This window comes from Peromyscus leucopus, chromosome 8b (genome assembly GCF_004664715.2).
Source record: "Peromyscus leucopus breed LL Stock chromosome 8b, UCI_PerLeu_2.1, whole genome shotgun sequence".
NCBI classification, from domain to species: Eukaryota; Metazoa; Chordata; class Mammalia; order Rodentia; family Cricetidae; genus Peromyscus; species Peromyscus leucopus.
In genome coordinates this window covers 27,318,002-27,334,997 of record NC_051086.1, presented here as the reverse complement: position 1 = coordinate 27,334,997, position 16,996 = coordinate 27,318,002, and the positions used below count along the sequence as shown (strand labels likewise).

Below are 16,996 nucleotides of genomic sequence, written 5' to 3'. Positions count from 1 at the left end.
AAGGCCTAGAAAGCCAATATAGGCCTGAGGCTAAGAAACAAAGGGTTGCCAGTCACCTGCTCCTCTGAGCCATTCCAGAGAAAGCCTGTGTCAGCTAGCCTCAGTAAAGGACAGACAGCCTGCCGCGGACCTGTTCCCGACCAAAGCTACAGGCTTTGCAGCTCATTAGCACTGGTCCCTTGGAAGTCTACCAACCCTGTGGGTCCTTGATGCTGCTCACAGACCCACCACAGGCTGGCAGAGCTGCCTCTGATCCTAATACTCATGGTAGAAAGGTCCTGCCTCGTGGTTCTCTGCCTGCCTAATCAATAATAGCTTCAGAGAGGAAAGAGAAAGGGTAAGAAAGGCAGGCCCCTTTCTCCCTGTCTCCCTGTGCCCCTCCCTCCCTCTAGGATGCTGAAAATAGCCTAATTAGATTGTCCCCCTGCCTGGGTGCCATGGAGATGACAGGCACAGAGGCTGTCACAGAGCTCACACACCCTTCTGAAAGTTGTCTCTAGCTCTCTGTCAGGCTGTGGCTGATGGTGGCACAGGACCCAGCCCTGCAGGACCAGGGCGAAGGGCTGTCTGTCACAAGGCAGCAGTGATGTGTAAGTAGTGCAACCAGCAACAGGAAGCTGGCAAAAGCATTGAGCAGAGTCAGCCGGGTCCCCTCAGGAAGCCATGTGTAGCCAAGAACTTCAGCCCCCAACCTGTTCTCTGAGACCTGATTACATGCAAAACCACTTAAGGAGAAGTAGCATTCCATATGTGGAAAGCTGAGGACTGGACAGTTTCTCGGTACTTATTTGGAAAGAAATGAGAGCACACCATTTCCCAGCTGTGGCCCTGTCTGGCCTCACCCCCTCTTTCCCAGCTGTGTGGCCCTGTCTGGCCCCGCCCCCTCTCTTTCCCAGCTGTGAGGCCCTGTCTGGCCCCGCCCCCTCACTCACTGTGCTGTGGCCACACCCATGGTGCTCCTACTTCAACATGATTATGCAAGCCCATCTCCATCGCTGCAATGTACACAGCCTCTTCCTGGGACTCCCCCTATCTGAATCACCCTCATAACTCAGCTCTCCTCTCTAAGGTCACCTCAAAGATAGAGATACCTTAAATGTCTGCCAACAACACCCCTTCTTTTCACCCACTGTCACTGTCTCTATATTGTTCTGTTCAGATCTCCTTAAAAATGAACACTGACTAAAATCAGTGTGTGTGCGTGTGCGTGTGCGTGTGCGTGCGTGCGTGCGTGCGTGCGTGCGTGCGTGTGTGTGTGTGTGTGTGTGTGTGTGTGTGTTTACTCCACCCACCCACCCAAGAATGTAAAGTACATCACAATAGGGTCTTTGTCTCTCTGTTTCACTGCTGTTCAAAGTAAGTGCTCAATAAAAACACTCTTCAAAGAAGTTAGCAAGAATATCATAGAGGGGAGGATTCCATTCAAGCAGACACTTGACGATTAGAGGCCCTGAGACAGCATCTCCTGAACCAAGGGCTTGACTGGTTTAGTTTCACTACTGTTGCTGCGACTAAAAACAAAACAAAACCAAAAATAACTTAAAGGAAAAAGTCTTTATTTGGCTCCCAACTCCAATTCCAGGTTATGGCCCATCCTTGCAAGGAAGCTACGGCATGAGGAACTTGAAGCAGCTAGTCACCCCACATCCACATCAAGAGCAGAGAACAATGATTAATGCATGCATGGTGCTCAAGCTCAGTCTTTTCACCTAGTCTGGGGCTCAGCCCACTAAATGATACTACCCACATTGAAGGTGGCTCTTCCCACCTCTGTTAACCCAATGAAGAAAAGCTCTCACAGGCATGCCCAGAGACAACCCACTCTAGACAGTTCCTCACCGAGATTCCCTTCTCAGAAGATTCTAGAACGTGTCAAGTTAACACTAAGTGTTACATATGGAGGGAGTCTGATTCTCACCATGTGTGATTTTAAAGTTTTAGAAGTTAATGAGTAAAATGCTGGGACTCTGAGGGGCCAGCTCTGGTTTTCTGCCTCTTTGACTCCATGCACATGAACCTAAGAGAATGACAAGTACACATTTGGCTGCATGAGGCTGGAGCTCCAGAGAGTTTGGACTGAAAGACTAAAGTTCCCTGAGAGCAGAGACTCAGTCTGCATTGCTTGTTACATTCACTTCCATCCGGAACAGACTAGCACATGAATGGCACTCCACAAATACCTGTTGGTGGAGTGAGTGAGGGATCTGAGGGGGTTCACAGCATAACAAAACCAGACAGTGTGCTGAAAGTATGGCCAATTATGCCGAAAGAGTTGAATTTACCCTGGTAGGGACAAAGTAACAAGAGTTACTACATTTAATTGCCCAAGAAGTGGACTAGAGACAAAGGAGAAAGGAGTTGATGGGTAGAGTGATAACGAGACTTCCGAGGATGGTTAACGGCATCCAGCAGATGTAGCTAGTGAGGTAAAGGAAGCAGATATAGTGGCTGTGGCTGTGTTACCCTACTCCAAACATCTGAAGGCAGATTACTCTCTTCATGGGGGTCTAATACAGGTCATTCTCTCATTTCTTCCCTCGCTTATCCATCCAACAAATAATAGTTAAGCACCTATTATAAACCAAGCATCATGAAAGATACTGCAATAAGATACCTAGTAGGTAGGCAGATGGATGGATAGATGGATGGATGGATGGATGGATGGATGGATGGATGGATGGATGGATGGATGGATGGGTGGGTGGGTGGGTGGGTGGGTGGGTGGGTGGATGGATGGATGGATGGATGGATGGATGGATGGATGGATGGATGGATACATCCCCAAGTGACTTTCAAAGTCCTTGAGGACAGAATCTCCGTATCATGCTTCACTGGTATTCTCTTTGCTCTCAAACACTAGTCAAAGAGACAGAGAAAGTGCTCAATAAATATTGACCAAGTGTCACAGGCAGACTGATGTCTTGATAGGTGGCTGTGTAGTGGAGTGAGACCCTCTTCCCTTCCAGGTTCATTCTCACTCATAATGGATCCTGCTTACTCTTCCCACTTCAGGTTTAGAATAAGCTAAAGGATGGTTACTTAACCACATTACCTGCGCCCCCAGGTTGCTGAGATCACTCTGACCCCTTCCTTTGGGGAGGAAGGGAAGAAATCAGACAGAGATGCTTTTATCTTTCAAATTCTGCAGATTCCCTAATTTGAGTCTGTTTGCACAGATGATGTTAGCCAATATAAAAAACAGTCTGAAACACTACTCTCTCTCTCTCTCTCTCTCTCTCTCTCTCTCTCTCTCTCTCTCTCTCTCTCTCTCTCTCTCGTGTGTGTGTGTGTGTGTGTGTGTGTGTGTGTGTGTGTGTGTGTGTTTTACTAACCATCTGTAGCTCTGGACTGCTGGGAGACATATGCCTTTGTGGGTGACTTTAAATCACAAAGGACTCCAACATTTGTGCTCCACTCTCTAAAATAAAAAAAAAAAAATCCACTGCTTCAGACCTTCCTCTGCTGATAGCCAAGGTCACCCAAGAGTTGCAATGAGGTGGCAATGTACCTCCAAATAGGCAGCCACCAGGAATCTCAGGCATCACTCTGGTGCCTGAGTGTCAAGTGTCTGTGTGTGATGAGACCCTTTCTTAGCTCTTGCCAGTATCCAACCTTGTCGCCTTCCTTGATATTTTCTTCCCTGCCCCTTCACCCCCCAACCATGGGGGTAAGTGAGGACATCAACAGAATGCAGCTTCAGGGATTCCCAGGTTGGTACATGACCCAGACCTGACCAATCAAAAGGACCCACTAAGTGGATGAAGACAGAGACAAAAGAGTCCTCAGAGTTTCCAAGGAAGAGTCTATGCCAGGACCACTCAAAGAATCTACAGAACATGAGGATTGTGTTTTCTCAGAGCAGAAAAGAATGTGGATTTAAATCTACCTCCTTTGTCACTGACCAGCTGGGTGACCTTGTGTTGGTGACTAAACTTCTCTTCGCCTCATTCTCCTTCACTCATAAAATGAGCATCCAGCCATGCACTGCTTGCAATATGGTCCCCCACACAGTGGGTGCTTTATAAATCTAGATCGCCCTTTACACACATCCACCCTCTTCTTGTTATTCTCCCTAGCAACTGATCTCATAAGTGAATATAACCTTCCAGAATTCCCAAATCTAAATCTCCAACAATAACCTTTCATCTGAACTCCAGACTCATACATCCAACAGCTTGGCATCTCTATTTGGATGTCTCCCAAGCATCCTGAACTTAACAGTTTCTCAAAATGAGGCAGCCATTCATGCCTCTGAACTACCAATTTCAAAAACAGTTCCCCTCATTTCAGGGAAATGAGTCTGGGGAGGTGTTATATGTGTGTGCACGTGTGTGTCTATGCTCACCTGTGTGGAGGTCAGAGGTTAACATCAGGTGGATTCTTCTCTCACTCTCTATTATTTGAGACAGAATCTCACACTTCACCTGGAATTCACCATTTATACTACACTGGCTGCCTAGTGAGCCCCTGGATCCACTTCACTCTGCCCTTTTTCCAGGGCTGCAGATGAGCCTGACTTTTTACATGGGGTCTAGGAATCCTAACTCAGTACAGCAAACACTACCCACTGAGCCATCCACCCAGCTTCAGAGAGATGGGCCTTAAGTGCCCTCCCTCCATGGGTCTTTATAGCCCCAGCCAGAAGTTCAGGAAGCTTCCTTGTTACCCCTCTCTCCCACCCTCCTAACTAAACACCACCCATTTCTGTTTATTCTACCTCTGTGTTCCATTAATCTCTTTCTTAGCATCTTGGTGTCAACTCTTAAGCTCCTTCACTGAATTAAACTTAAATTGCTAGATTGGTCCACTCTGAGCCAAATATGCAGGCTGTTGTGCTTTGGGTACAACGTGCCCCACAAAGGGCTCATACACATGCAGGTGATACTCAGGAGGTGGAGCTTAGTTGGAGCAGATACTTGGATATGTCTCATTCCTAGCCCCTCCCTGTCTCTCTGCTTTTTGTCCACCATGAAGTGAGCAGCTCTCCTACCATGGTATTCCATGGCCATAGTGTTCTACCTAAGCACATAACAGCAAATAAATGGACTGAACCCTCTGGAGCCATGGGATAAAATAAAGAATTCCTCTCTTGTCTCCACCAAGCATTTAGCCATAGCAATATAAATGTAACTAATTCATAAATCAATCTTGTTACACCACTTACCCTGTATAAAGTCTTCCCATGGCTCCCCAGGGAGTCTTGAAATAAAATAAAAAATCTTTCTCTTAGCCCAACAAGAGAACAGGCCCTGGCTGTCATGGAGGCCTCACCTTTGACCCTGTTTTTGCCCTGACTTTGGTAGATGTAGGTCTTTACTCCCAAGCAGGCAGCTCCTAGTTCCTGACCACCCCAGACTCCCTGCTGAGTCTTGTCCACATCACCCTCCCCCCTAGATCTCTCTGATATAGAAAAGTTGGTCACGGACCTGGCCATCTTCCTCCAGCTGGGATGAGGCAGGCTTGAAGAAGTGATACATTCTGCCCCTCGGAGTCCTCCACTCCAACACCTTCCCATGCTGGGCAAGCGCTGCAAACGTGCAGCCTGTGCTGCAAACATGCAGCCTTGCTCCATGTTGTCCGGCCCTCCTCGCCCGTTGCTATGCACAACACATCATTTGCCCTGGACCCCCCTGTGACGGAAATCATAAGGCGCATGTGGCTGGTGCACAGTCCATCCGAAACCTATTTATTAGCCCTGCTGCACAGAATGCAGTAGATGTTCTAACTTCGTGTGGTTATTTGTTGAGAGTGGTGGTTACAGGTTGCTCTTATGTCCTCTGCCCTACAATAGAAAAACGTTGTCATGCCAGTACAGCAGCTGGTGTTTTTAGATATGGCCCAAATATCTAAATCTTGGAAATACACCAGTGTTTGAAATATTTGGACTCTCCCCATCCTTGTGACAAGAGGGCGATGGAGCTGAACAGAGTCTGGGGCAGACAGATGCAAATTGAATCTAGATTTGGCCGTTTTCTAACTTGTTTCTGCACAATTTTCTTCGACCTGAAGTCCTGACATGACTCTTCATGGCTGGAGTCTGAAGTCCCAAGGCCATCCCAAGATGGTCAGATCTGCAGGGTGTGTCCCTGCTTCCCACCCTACAACATATTGCACAAACCTCCATCTGTCCCTCTAGTTCAGCCACACTGCTGCTTCTCATCTGAAATCTTCCCACAAGGAAGATTTTACACTTGCTGTTCCCTCTGAGGAAAGTGTGCTTCCATCGCCAACTTCAATTTCATTGTATTTCAGGCCAGTGTCTTAAAAAGACTTTCTGATGGCCTTTCCAGCCCTAAGGTTCAGCACAGTACCATTCGCTGCATTCAAACAGCAGCCAATGCTCACTCTTCAGTGTAGACCATGGCCAGAATGGCAATTCCTCTCTTGTCACTGTAAGGTGTTTGACCATAGCAATATAAGAGTAACTAATTCATAGATCAATCTGATTACATTACTTTCTCCTATAAGGTCTTCCATTGCCTCCCCAGGAATCTTAAAATAAAACAGAAACCTCCTTATCTTACCCAACAAGAGAATATGAACAGGTCCTGGTTGCCATGGAAGCCTTACCTTTGATCCTACTTTTGCCTTGACTTGAAAGTTGCTGTCTTGACTCCCAAACAGGCAGGACCTGGTTCCTGGACCACCCACACTCCCTACTGACCCCTTTCTATATCCCTGAAAGCATAGCTCTAGGATGGGGGAAGAGCTTAATGACCTTGTCACAGTGCATCACCAGATCCTAGCACTGGATCTGAAATACAGCATTTCATCCACCGAATGAACTGGTTAGGTGGCTTCGCAGCCTTGAGGATGACTAGAACTAAAGTCTGGAATGGTTGAAAAGAAAGGCAAGGAAATTCCACCAGTTTGTTAAACCATGCTGCCTTAGTTAGGGTTACTATTGCTATGATGAAACATCATAAACCAAAGCAACTTGGGGAGAAGCTTATGCTTCCACATCACAGGTCATCATAAAAGAAAGTCAGGACAGGAACTCAAGTAGGGCAGGGTCTGACACAGAAGGCCACAGAGGAGTACTGCTTATTGGTTTGCTCCTAATGGCTTGCTTGCCCTACTTTCTTACAGATATCAGGACCATCAGCCCAGGGATGGCCCCATCCACAATGGGCTGGGTGCTCCCTGATCAATCACGAATTATGAAAATTATGAAAAATTACCTGCAGCCCAATCTTACGGAGGCATTTTTTAGATTGAGGCTCACTCTGCTATGATGATTTTAGCTTGTGTCAAATTGACAAAACTAGCCAGCACACATGCCCAGTATGTGTCAGTGGATAAACAAAAAGTCACCATGAGCCTGGCTCTGCCACTTAGTAGCCATGTGACATCAAACCTGGGACATGTCTCTGACCAGTTGTGAGGACTCAATGAGATCCTTTATACAAAAGTGCTGGCATATAGTAGGAACTTCATAAGATATGCATGTTATTATCTATGGGGGTCAATGGTTCTCAATCCCCAGAGTCTAACAAAACACTGATGACCAGAGCCCCTTCCAGGTCATTTGGATCCTTTTTCTCTGAAGGAGAATCCTGGGCATTGAAACTTTCCTCAATGTCCTTACCATAAAAATTTGAAGCACATTACAGATGAAAACCCCACTGACAACCTAACTAATATATCCAACACACTCCAATCTTGCTTTATTACCTCTTTATCCATCTATCCCTCTACTCACTTAACAATCTAATAGGTGATGGCTCTGGTGGCTGTGTTGTTGTTGTGTGTTTTTGAAACACAACCTTACTGTGTAGCCCAGGGTGCCCTAGAAATCATAATCCGCCTCTTCAGTCTCTCAGGGACTCAGGCTATAAGCATGTACTCTTATGGCTAGCTCCATGTTTTTATGCATTTTAAAGTAAATGGTAGGTATCAGTATAGTTTTCCCCACATAGACTAGCATGCTTATCATTTCATTAACATCTGTTTACATATTTGTCTTCTGAGATAAAATTTATTTAACCTGTAGTGCCAAATCTTAAGTATTTTATTTGATGAGTTTAGTACTGTTCATGCTTATGTGACCCTAGGCTTTATCAATCATAGAGCAAAAGTTCCCTCAGCTGTTGCATCCCTATTCTACGTAATCAACCACTATTTTGAGTTTTCTCTTTCACCACATGGAGGTTCACACAAGTGCACTCCCACACAAATGAACATGTACAACTCATACATGCAAAAGAAATCAAGGCAGATGGTTCATGAGGATGAACATCCAAAGTTGACTTCTAGCCTCTACATGCATGTGCAAATATGTACACAGGCACATTCACACATGTACAGGTACAGTGGAGGCAGCATAAGATGAAGGCAGTTACCCAGTGCCTTTCTGGCCATTTTTACATTCAAGCTCTCTAGAAAAATGTTTTCTTTTTGAATTTAAGTCTTTCCCTCTCCTATAGCATGTACCCAGGGTCTAAATTTAGGCATCAGGTTGTGAAATCGGAATTATTGCAATACTAATGGCAACTGTTCCTTTTCAAATATTTTCTCTGACCCAAGAGCTCTGGTAAGCCATTCCTATGCACTAACTCTGTGGCCCTCTTTCCAGGCATACCAGTGTCCCACCAAACCTCCCATTACCCACCGCTACAGATGGAGATGACGAGATGGTGGTGGGGGTGGTGGTGGGGGTGGTGGTAGTGGTGGTGGTGGTGGTGGGGGGGGTGGTGGTGGTGGTGGTGGTAGCGGTGGTTTATAATTCTTGCACCTTCTCTAGGGCCATTGGAATGACTTTACTCAGAGATTCCAAGGAATTGCTTCTCCACCTCTGGGGAAACCTAGAGCCAAAGATTGACACAAGAGCTTTGTCCTTTGCCTCAGACTCAGACAGCCTCCAGGGTGCAATTTACACACCAGAGTTAGCCATAAGATCAGCCGGCCACTAGCCAGTCTCTAAACAATATCCTTATTTAATCTCCTCCCTGCCCTGCCCTCCTTTTTTCTTCACAGGCTTCTGCCAAAGGCAATAAATATCCTGTGATTACTTGCATGTCAGCCTCTACCTCAAACTTTGCCTCTAGGGAAACTGACCTAAGACTTCCCCTTCTGAAATGGAAGAACCAGACCCAAAGGATTATAGTGGACTGCTCACAGTAGCAAGCTATAGCTGGAGGAATCAGAATTTGATCCAAAGTATATATGCTCAACCCCAAACCTCTGATGGGACTGACTTCTAAGAAGTCATGGTTAAGAACCATACTGTACAGGATGCACCCAAGGACTAAATAATATTAGTGCATAAAAGAGTCTTATAGTAATCAAAAAACATGAGAGTCAAAATATCCCCCTACAGATGTGAGGTTGAGGCTGATGGCAGACTGTTTTGACCATCACTAAAGCTTGTTCTCTCTTCGCTGGGCACACAGCTATGCTGGAGTTCCCAGCTTCCATAACACTATATGTGGCTAGGTCACTAGTCCTGGCCAAGAAATTTGGGAGGAGGATATATTGAGCATTTATAGACATTGATTTTGGGGAGAAAATCATTAAGATTTTCTTTATCCTTCCCCTGGTGTTATAAGATATTCTCAGGGTCCTGACAGGCAGTTCCCAAAGTGGATCCCAAGGCACCCTGCTGGTTCAACACAGCAAACTCACAGTTGTGGCATAGGCTATTTTAAAAAATATTTGTTCTTATTTTTATTTGTGTGTGTGTGTGTGTGTGTGTGTGTGTGTGTGTGTGTGTGTGTGTGTGTGTGTGTGTATGTTCCATGCAGGTGTCCACACAGGCCAGAAGAGGGTGTCATTGTGAGTTACCTGATGTGGGTGCTGGGAACTGCACTCAGGTTCTCTAGAGGAGCAGAAGGTGTTCTAAACCAGTGAGCCATCTCTCCAGACCCTTAAAGTCCTTAAGGACACCGAGTAGCATCTGTCAGGACCATGTATTAGCTCAAGGTCATCCAAGGTTCCACATCCATCACCATATTTTTATGATGTCATAGCTTTACAAAAAATGATGTCTGATTGTTGCTATGGTTACAAACAAGTATACTAGCTTCTGTGTTCTGTATTCTGCATTTGTGAACTCACTCACACAGTACAAATAATCTGTAACCTCAAAGTCAATACTTGAAGTCATGTCATTCAAAAGCAGATATGCAGAATGGTAAAAATAAATATGACTCAACCAACATTCCCATTCCTAGCTTGGAAGAAGCCATCTAAGCCTGAGCCTTCTCATTTTAGATCTCATACTTTTTGTTTTGTTTTGTTTTTTTGAGACAAGGTTTCTCTGCATAGCTTTGGGGCCTTTCCTGGGACTCACTCTGTAGCCCAGGCTGGCCGAGAACCCACAGAGATCCATCTGCTTCTGCCTCCCTCCCAAGTACTGGGACTAAAGGCGTGCACCACCATCACCCAGCTTAGAACTCATACTTTATTCAAGGGACCTTTTTCAGGATATACTTAGGGTCCACAATTTTAGATCTTTTCATTTCCTTTTGTTTCTAAGCACAGTGCTACTCAAAGAAAGCTGTACTGTGTCTCACACAGAGGCTACATGTGTGTTTGGATAAGCTTTCTCAGGCATGAATTACAGTATGGGCTATTAGCTCAATTCATAAATCAATAACACCTATTAAGCAAGATGCCTTTACACAGAAGTGCACATGGAACTAGGTTACCATTGATCAATTGAAAAAATTGTTGGGGCCAGAGGATGGGGAGGGGTGCAGTGAAATGCCGTCTTCTGGACATGACCATGGCCATTGCACTCACGAACTATTGCCTCCATGGTCACCTGCCCAAGACCTATGCAATGAGCCTGTCATTCCATCATGGATGAGGACAAGTTCAGGAAGCCTTGCCCTTCCCTGATGAGCTGCTCATAGTTAATGGCTGCTGAGGAAAGGGGGATTCTTTCTTCTTCAGTGATGTAGCCCCTGATAAACTGCTTGTGCTCCAATAAATACCCCCCTACCCATGCTCATGTAGGCACCCCTTATTCAATTCAGTGGGTCACACAAAGATGATATGAAATAAGGGCACTTGTGGGGGAAAAACATGGATTCAAAGGGAGTGAGTGGGGAATAAGGGAGAGTTACGGGCATCCAAATATATATATGCATATATGAAACTGTCAAAGAATAAATAATTTTTAATGTCACCAAATACTCAAAGGAGCTTCACCTTGGATTTCCACTAGAAAGAGTGTCTCTAGCTCACTAGTTCTGTGTTGGCAGTGACCTTGAAGGACATTTCTACTACAAATAAGAATCTCCTGAAGATCATGAAGATCTGCTTAAGCAGTGATTGAATAAAACAAATGCTCAGCAACTCCTCAAAAATGCTTATCTAAAAATGGTGCTGGTTTACCACTGGCTGTTATGAAAAGAATAGTGAGCAACATTTTGAGAACCAGAAGTGAATAGAAGCCTGTGAGCTACTGCCCTGGGGGATGGCAGAACCACATACTAAAAGCCACCTGGGTCATAAATTGCCACATGGAGAAGAGCTGCTCACCAGACAAGAACACCTGCCTTGGACCATCATGTCGCAAGAAATAAATGTCAATGTCTTTGAGACATTCCACAACTCAGTCTTTTGTTCTACAGTGCTATAGTCCACCCAAAACAGTATATGTAAACAAACTCTTAACCTTGCAAATGTTGCTCACGTTGTCTTACATGTATAAAACACAAATTAGGCATACATGAGTCTAAGAAAATATGACATTCAAGGTAATGAGACACATTAACTAACAAAAAACAGCACTTTCATCTGCGCACAGGTAGTAGGGAGAAATGAACAAAACATAGGCATAGTCCCTGGTTTTCCCTTTTACTGACAATGGAAAGACATACTCAAGTGCAATGGGTTTTCATCAAAGAGACAAATTATGATGTAGAAATTCTTCCATATTGAAAAATTCCAATTTGAAGGGAGGCTCATTAAGACAAATTTTACAAGGCTTAGGAAGTAAACAACTCCCAAGTCTCAGGAAGTCCCTAAAACAAGGTTCCTACACTGCAGCAGAGTCTTCCTGCTATGGAAAGGAACCCAGCAACCTAGTGAGCTGCCTATAAGTTGTGTAGGAACAGCAAGGAGGTAGGTTTTGTGAGTCATCACCTAGGCAGGGTGGGCTTTTCACTGATGAAATTGCCTTTGAATCATTCACGCTCCATAGGTAAACCCTCACTAATACTCCAGTAAGTGACCTCAGTGAACTTGCTACTTTACCAAATCCAACCTGGGTGGAGTCATTCTTATCTGATGATGGTGCCCGACCTAGAACAAGTAGACATTTTCTCACACCTTACCAGCAAAAGGGACACAACACAGAGATAAATAAATGCCAAACACAAAGCACTGTGATGCTAGAACTCCACATGTGGCATGTTCCTGAACATGCAAAACTATCTATGGCCACGGGAATCAGAACACTGGACTCCTCTGGGGACGGCGACTAACAAAGGACACAAGCGGATGTGGGGATTCGGGGAAATGATCTTCAGCATTATAAAGGAGCTTGTCGAATGGGGAAAGCATCTGTCAAAATTTATTAATTGCATACTTATGATATGTGTATTTCACTGTATATAAATTATACTGATTCATACAAATTCTAGGCTAAAGATTTGGCAGTTGATGGCTTCAGAAGGCAATTATAAGCAAGCTGAGTGGTTTTATCCCCAGAGGACTCAGCACTGGGTGCTTTATATAAAGCTAATTTTGGCAGCCATCTTCCTGAACTTTTCTAAAGCAAAAAACTCCCACCCCACCCCGCAATCACACTGTTATTAAGCACTCCAAAATAACAAACCAAACATACGCCATTCTTCTCAAAGAAGAGGTAAATGATGGAAGGGTCTTCAACAGGCCTGTGATTGGGGCCTCCCCTTCAACTCTGTAGGTACCCTGAGAAACACTCAAAAACTAGGGACAGGATTCAGAGATTAGGGGTTGCTAACTACGGATTCAAAGTGGGGCAACTGAGTTTAAGTCCCACAGTACAAAGCACAGTACAAACCCAAATGTGAGGTGATGGCATGGCCTGGACATATGCAAGGCAGTGACTGCCTTGGAGCCTTGCTGGTAAACTAAGCAAGTCAAACAAGCTTGGAGAAAATAGCGTATGGTAGCTAGCCTTCAGCCATAGCACCCAGCTCAGGGAGGGGGTTAGAGCTGGCAGAAAACAGGAACACAGCCTTGTTTAAAGGAGACAACCGCTACTCAGCTCTAGCCCAGCAAGGCCAGATCATCCGAGAGAGGGGATGCTGTTTTGTTTTGTTTTGCTGTTATTAGTATTGTTTTGTTTTGTTTGTTTTTCCTTCTCAGTTTTTTCAAGAGAAGCCAAAACTCTGAACTTGATAATGATACCTCTCAGTTTTTGCAGGCTGGAAGTTAACTCAATTTTAAAAATATACCAGATACCTCAAATCCACCCTTTCTAAGCCACAAATTTGCAATTTGGGGGTTAAAACTATTGCAAATGCACCTGAGCTCCTGGCTTTAAATTAAATGAGGCATGGTTACTGCTCCTCTGTGCCCTGGATCCATCCAGGGTTCTGAGCTGTTTGCTCTGGGAGTCAGGGGAATTTACCAGCTCCCTCCTTCAGTTTCTTAGGAGTTACACAACCAGCCTTGCTGAAACCAGCCAAAGTACAACTCCAAAGCCCTGGGACCAAGGTTGGTGCTTTCTGCGGGTCTGCCCACACCTTAGCTGTGTGATGCACAGTGGCCACCACTACGAAGCAGGAGGTGCAGGAAGGCAGCTCACAGCCCCAGCGTGCTCAGCACTGGCACCATTCACATGGATACATAAGATAAAGCCACCCAATTAAAATTCTTGCTAGGTCATCTGAGGCCTGTTTTTTCTTTGTAAACAAGTAAACAGAAATGAAGGCAAGCATGTTTTGATCTTCTACCTCTTAGATCCATCTGATGGCTTTGAGATAACCTCCGCAGCTTGGCAGCTCTATGAGAGAAGGCAGAACTGCGGCAAGCAGAGCTATGGGAGAGCTCAGGGAGACTGAAAACCAAGCCTATCACTTCTGTGTGGTTGGATGCTGGATGGATGCTCAACAGACACTCGGTGTAGAGTTGAGACATCCCCACTTAGACCAATGCATCTCTAGTGTGATCCACCATACCCCCCACCATAGAAGCAGCAAACTACTCCTTAAAATTTAAATGTCTAGTCCTACCAGATGCTTATTAGGTAAGGGGCCTTGATGAGAGACTGCAAATGCTCCATCTTCTTCTCCACTCAACCCTGAAATATGTAATCTCTTCTAGAGGAGTTATAAACACACGTGCGTGAACTGCACTTCTAAAAAAAATCTGAGATGAGGAAAATGGAGAAATTGCTCAGCTATTAAATGTGCTTCCTGTTCTTCCTGTTTCCCAGTACCCATATCAGATAGCTCACAACTGTCACTCCAGCTCCAGGTGAGCAGACACCCTCTGTGTCTAGACTGTGTGGGCACCTGCATGCATGTATGAATACACACATATACACATAAACAAAGAAAAGAAGAAGAATTCCAAGATGGAGCTGGGAATAATGATACATGCCTGTAATCCCAAGCACTTGGAAGACTGTGGTGAGAAGACCATGAGTTTGACCAGCCTAAGTTAAACAGAGAGACCTTGTCTTGACAACAACAAAAACAGCAAAAAGATCCAAGATGGGAACAAAAACTAGGTTATTGTAACCTTTACTGCTGTGCTATGCTATAGTGTGTGCTATGCTATAGTGTGTGCTATGCTATAGTGTGTGCTATGCTATAGTGTGTGCTATAGTGTGTGCTGTGCTATAGTGTGTGCTGTGCTATAGTGTGTGCTGTGCTATAGTGTGTGCTATGCTATAGTGTGTGCTGTGCTATAGTGTGTGCTATAGTGAGTGCTGTGCTATAGTGTGTGCTATGCTATAGTGTGTGCTATGCTATAGTGTGTGCTATGCTATAGTGTGTGCTGTGCTATAGTGTGTGCTGTGCTATAGTGTGTGCTATGCTATAGTGAGTGCTGTGCTATAGTGTGTGCTATAGTGAGTGCTGTGCTATAGTGTGTGCTATGCTATAGTGTGTGCTATGCTATAGTGTGTGCTGTGCTATAGTGTGTGCTGTGCTATAGTGTGTGCTATAGTGTGTGCTGTGCTATAGTGTGTGCTGTGCTATAGTGTGTGCTATAGTGTGTGCTGTGCTATAGTGTGTGCTGTGCTATAGTGTGTGCTATAGTGTGTGCTATGCTATAGTGTGTGCTGTGCTATAGTGTGTGCTATGCTATAGTGTGTGCTGTGCTATAGTGTGTGCTATAGTGAGTGCTGTGCTATAGTGTGTGCTATGCTATAGTGTGTGCTATAGTGTGTGCTATAGTGTGTGCTATGCTATAGTGTGTGCTGTGCTATAGTGTGTGCTATGCTATAGTGTGTGCTATGCTATAGTGTGTGCTGTGCTATAGTGTGTGCTGTGCTATAGTGTGTGCTATAGTGTGTGCTATGCTATAGTGTGTGCTGTGCTATAGTGTGTGCTATGCTATAGTGTGTGCTATGCTATAGTGTGTGCTGTGCTATAGTGTGTGCTATAGTGTGTGCTGTGCTATAGTGTGTGCTGTGCTATAGTGTGTGCTGTGCTATAGTGTGTGCTGTGCTATAGTGTGTGCTGTGCTATAGTGTGTGCTATGCTATACTGTGTGCTATGCTATAGTGTGTGCTATAGTGTGTGCTGTGCTATAGTGTGTGCTATGCTATAGTGTGTGCTATGCTATAGTGTGTGCTATAGTGTGTGCTATGCTATAGTGTGTGCTATAGTGTGTGCTGTGCTATAGTGTGTGCTATAGTGTGTGCTGTGCTATAGTGTGTGCTATGCTATAGTGTGTGCTATGCTATAGTGTGTGCTATGCTATAGTGTGTGCTATGCTATAGTGTGTGCTGTGCTATAGTGTGTGCTGTGCTATAGTGTATGCTATGCTATAGTGTGTGCTATGCTATAGTGTGTGCTATGCTATAGTGTGTGCTATGCTATAGTGTGTGCTGTGCTATAGTGTGTGCTATAGTGTGTGCTGTGCTATAGTGTGTGCTATGCTATAGTGTGTGCTGTGCTATAGTGTGTGTGCTATAGTGTGTGCTGTGCTATAGTGTGTGCTATAGTGTGTGCTGTGTGTGCTATAGTGTGTGCTATAGTGTGTGCTGTGCTATAGTGTGTGCTATGCTATAGTGTGTGCTATGCTATAGTGTGTGCTATAGTGTGTGCTGTGCTATAGTGTGTGCTATGCTATAGTGTGTGCTATGCTATAGTGTGTGCTATGCTATAGTGTGTGCTATGCTATAGTGTGTGCTGTGCTATAGTGTGTGCTATGCTATAGTGTGTGCTGTGCTATAGTGTGTGCTGTGCTATAGTGTGTGCTGTGCTATAGTGTGTGCTATAGTGTGTGCTATGCTATAGTGTGTGCTATAGTGTGTGCTGTGCTATAGTGTGTGCTATGCTATAGTGTGTGCTATAGTGTGTGCTATGCTATAGTGTGTGCTATAGTGTGTGCTGTGCTATAGTGTGTGCTATAGTGTGTGCTGTGCTATAGTGTGTGCTATGCTATAGTGTGTGCTATGCTATAGTGTGTGCTATAGTGTGTGCTATGCTATAGTGTGTGCTATGCTATAGTGTGTGCTGTGCTATAGTGTGTGCTGTGCTATAGTGTGTGTGCTATAGTGTGTGCTGTGCTATAGTGTGTGTGCTATAGTGTGTGCTTGTGCTATAGTGTGTGTGCTATGGCTATAGTGTGTGTGCTATGCTATAGTGTGTGCTATGCTATAGTGTGTGCTATAGTGTGTGCTATGCTATAGTGTGTGCTATGCTATAGTGTGTGCTATGCTATAGTGTGTGCTATAGTGTGTGCTGTGCTATAGTGTGTGCTATAGTGTGTGCTGTGCTATAGTGTGTGCTATGCTATAGTGTGTGCTATGCTATAGTGTGTGCTATGCTATAGTGTGTGCTATGCTATAGTGTGTGCTATGCTATAGTGTGTGCTGTGCTAT

At 44.8% G+C, this 16,996-nt stretch overlaps 1 protein-coding gene across 2 annotated transcripts in view; it reads right to left on the bottom strand.

Moving 5' to 3' along the window:
* The window catches only part of Shisa9 (shisa family member 9), a 310,584-nt gene that overhangs the window by 204,000 nt on the left and 89,588 nt on the right, over positions 1-16,996 (bottom strand). The window lies entirely within an intron of this gene.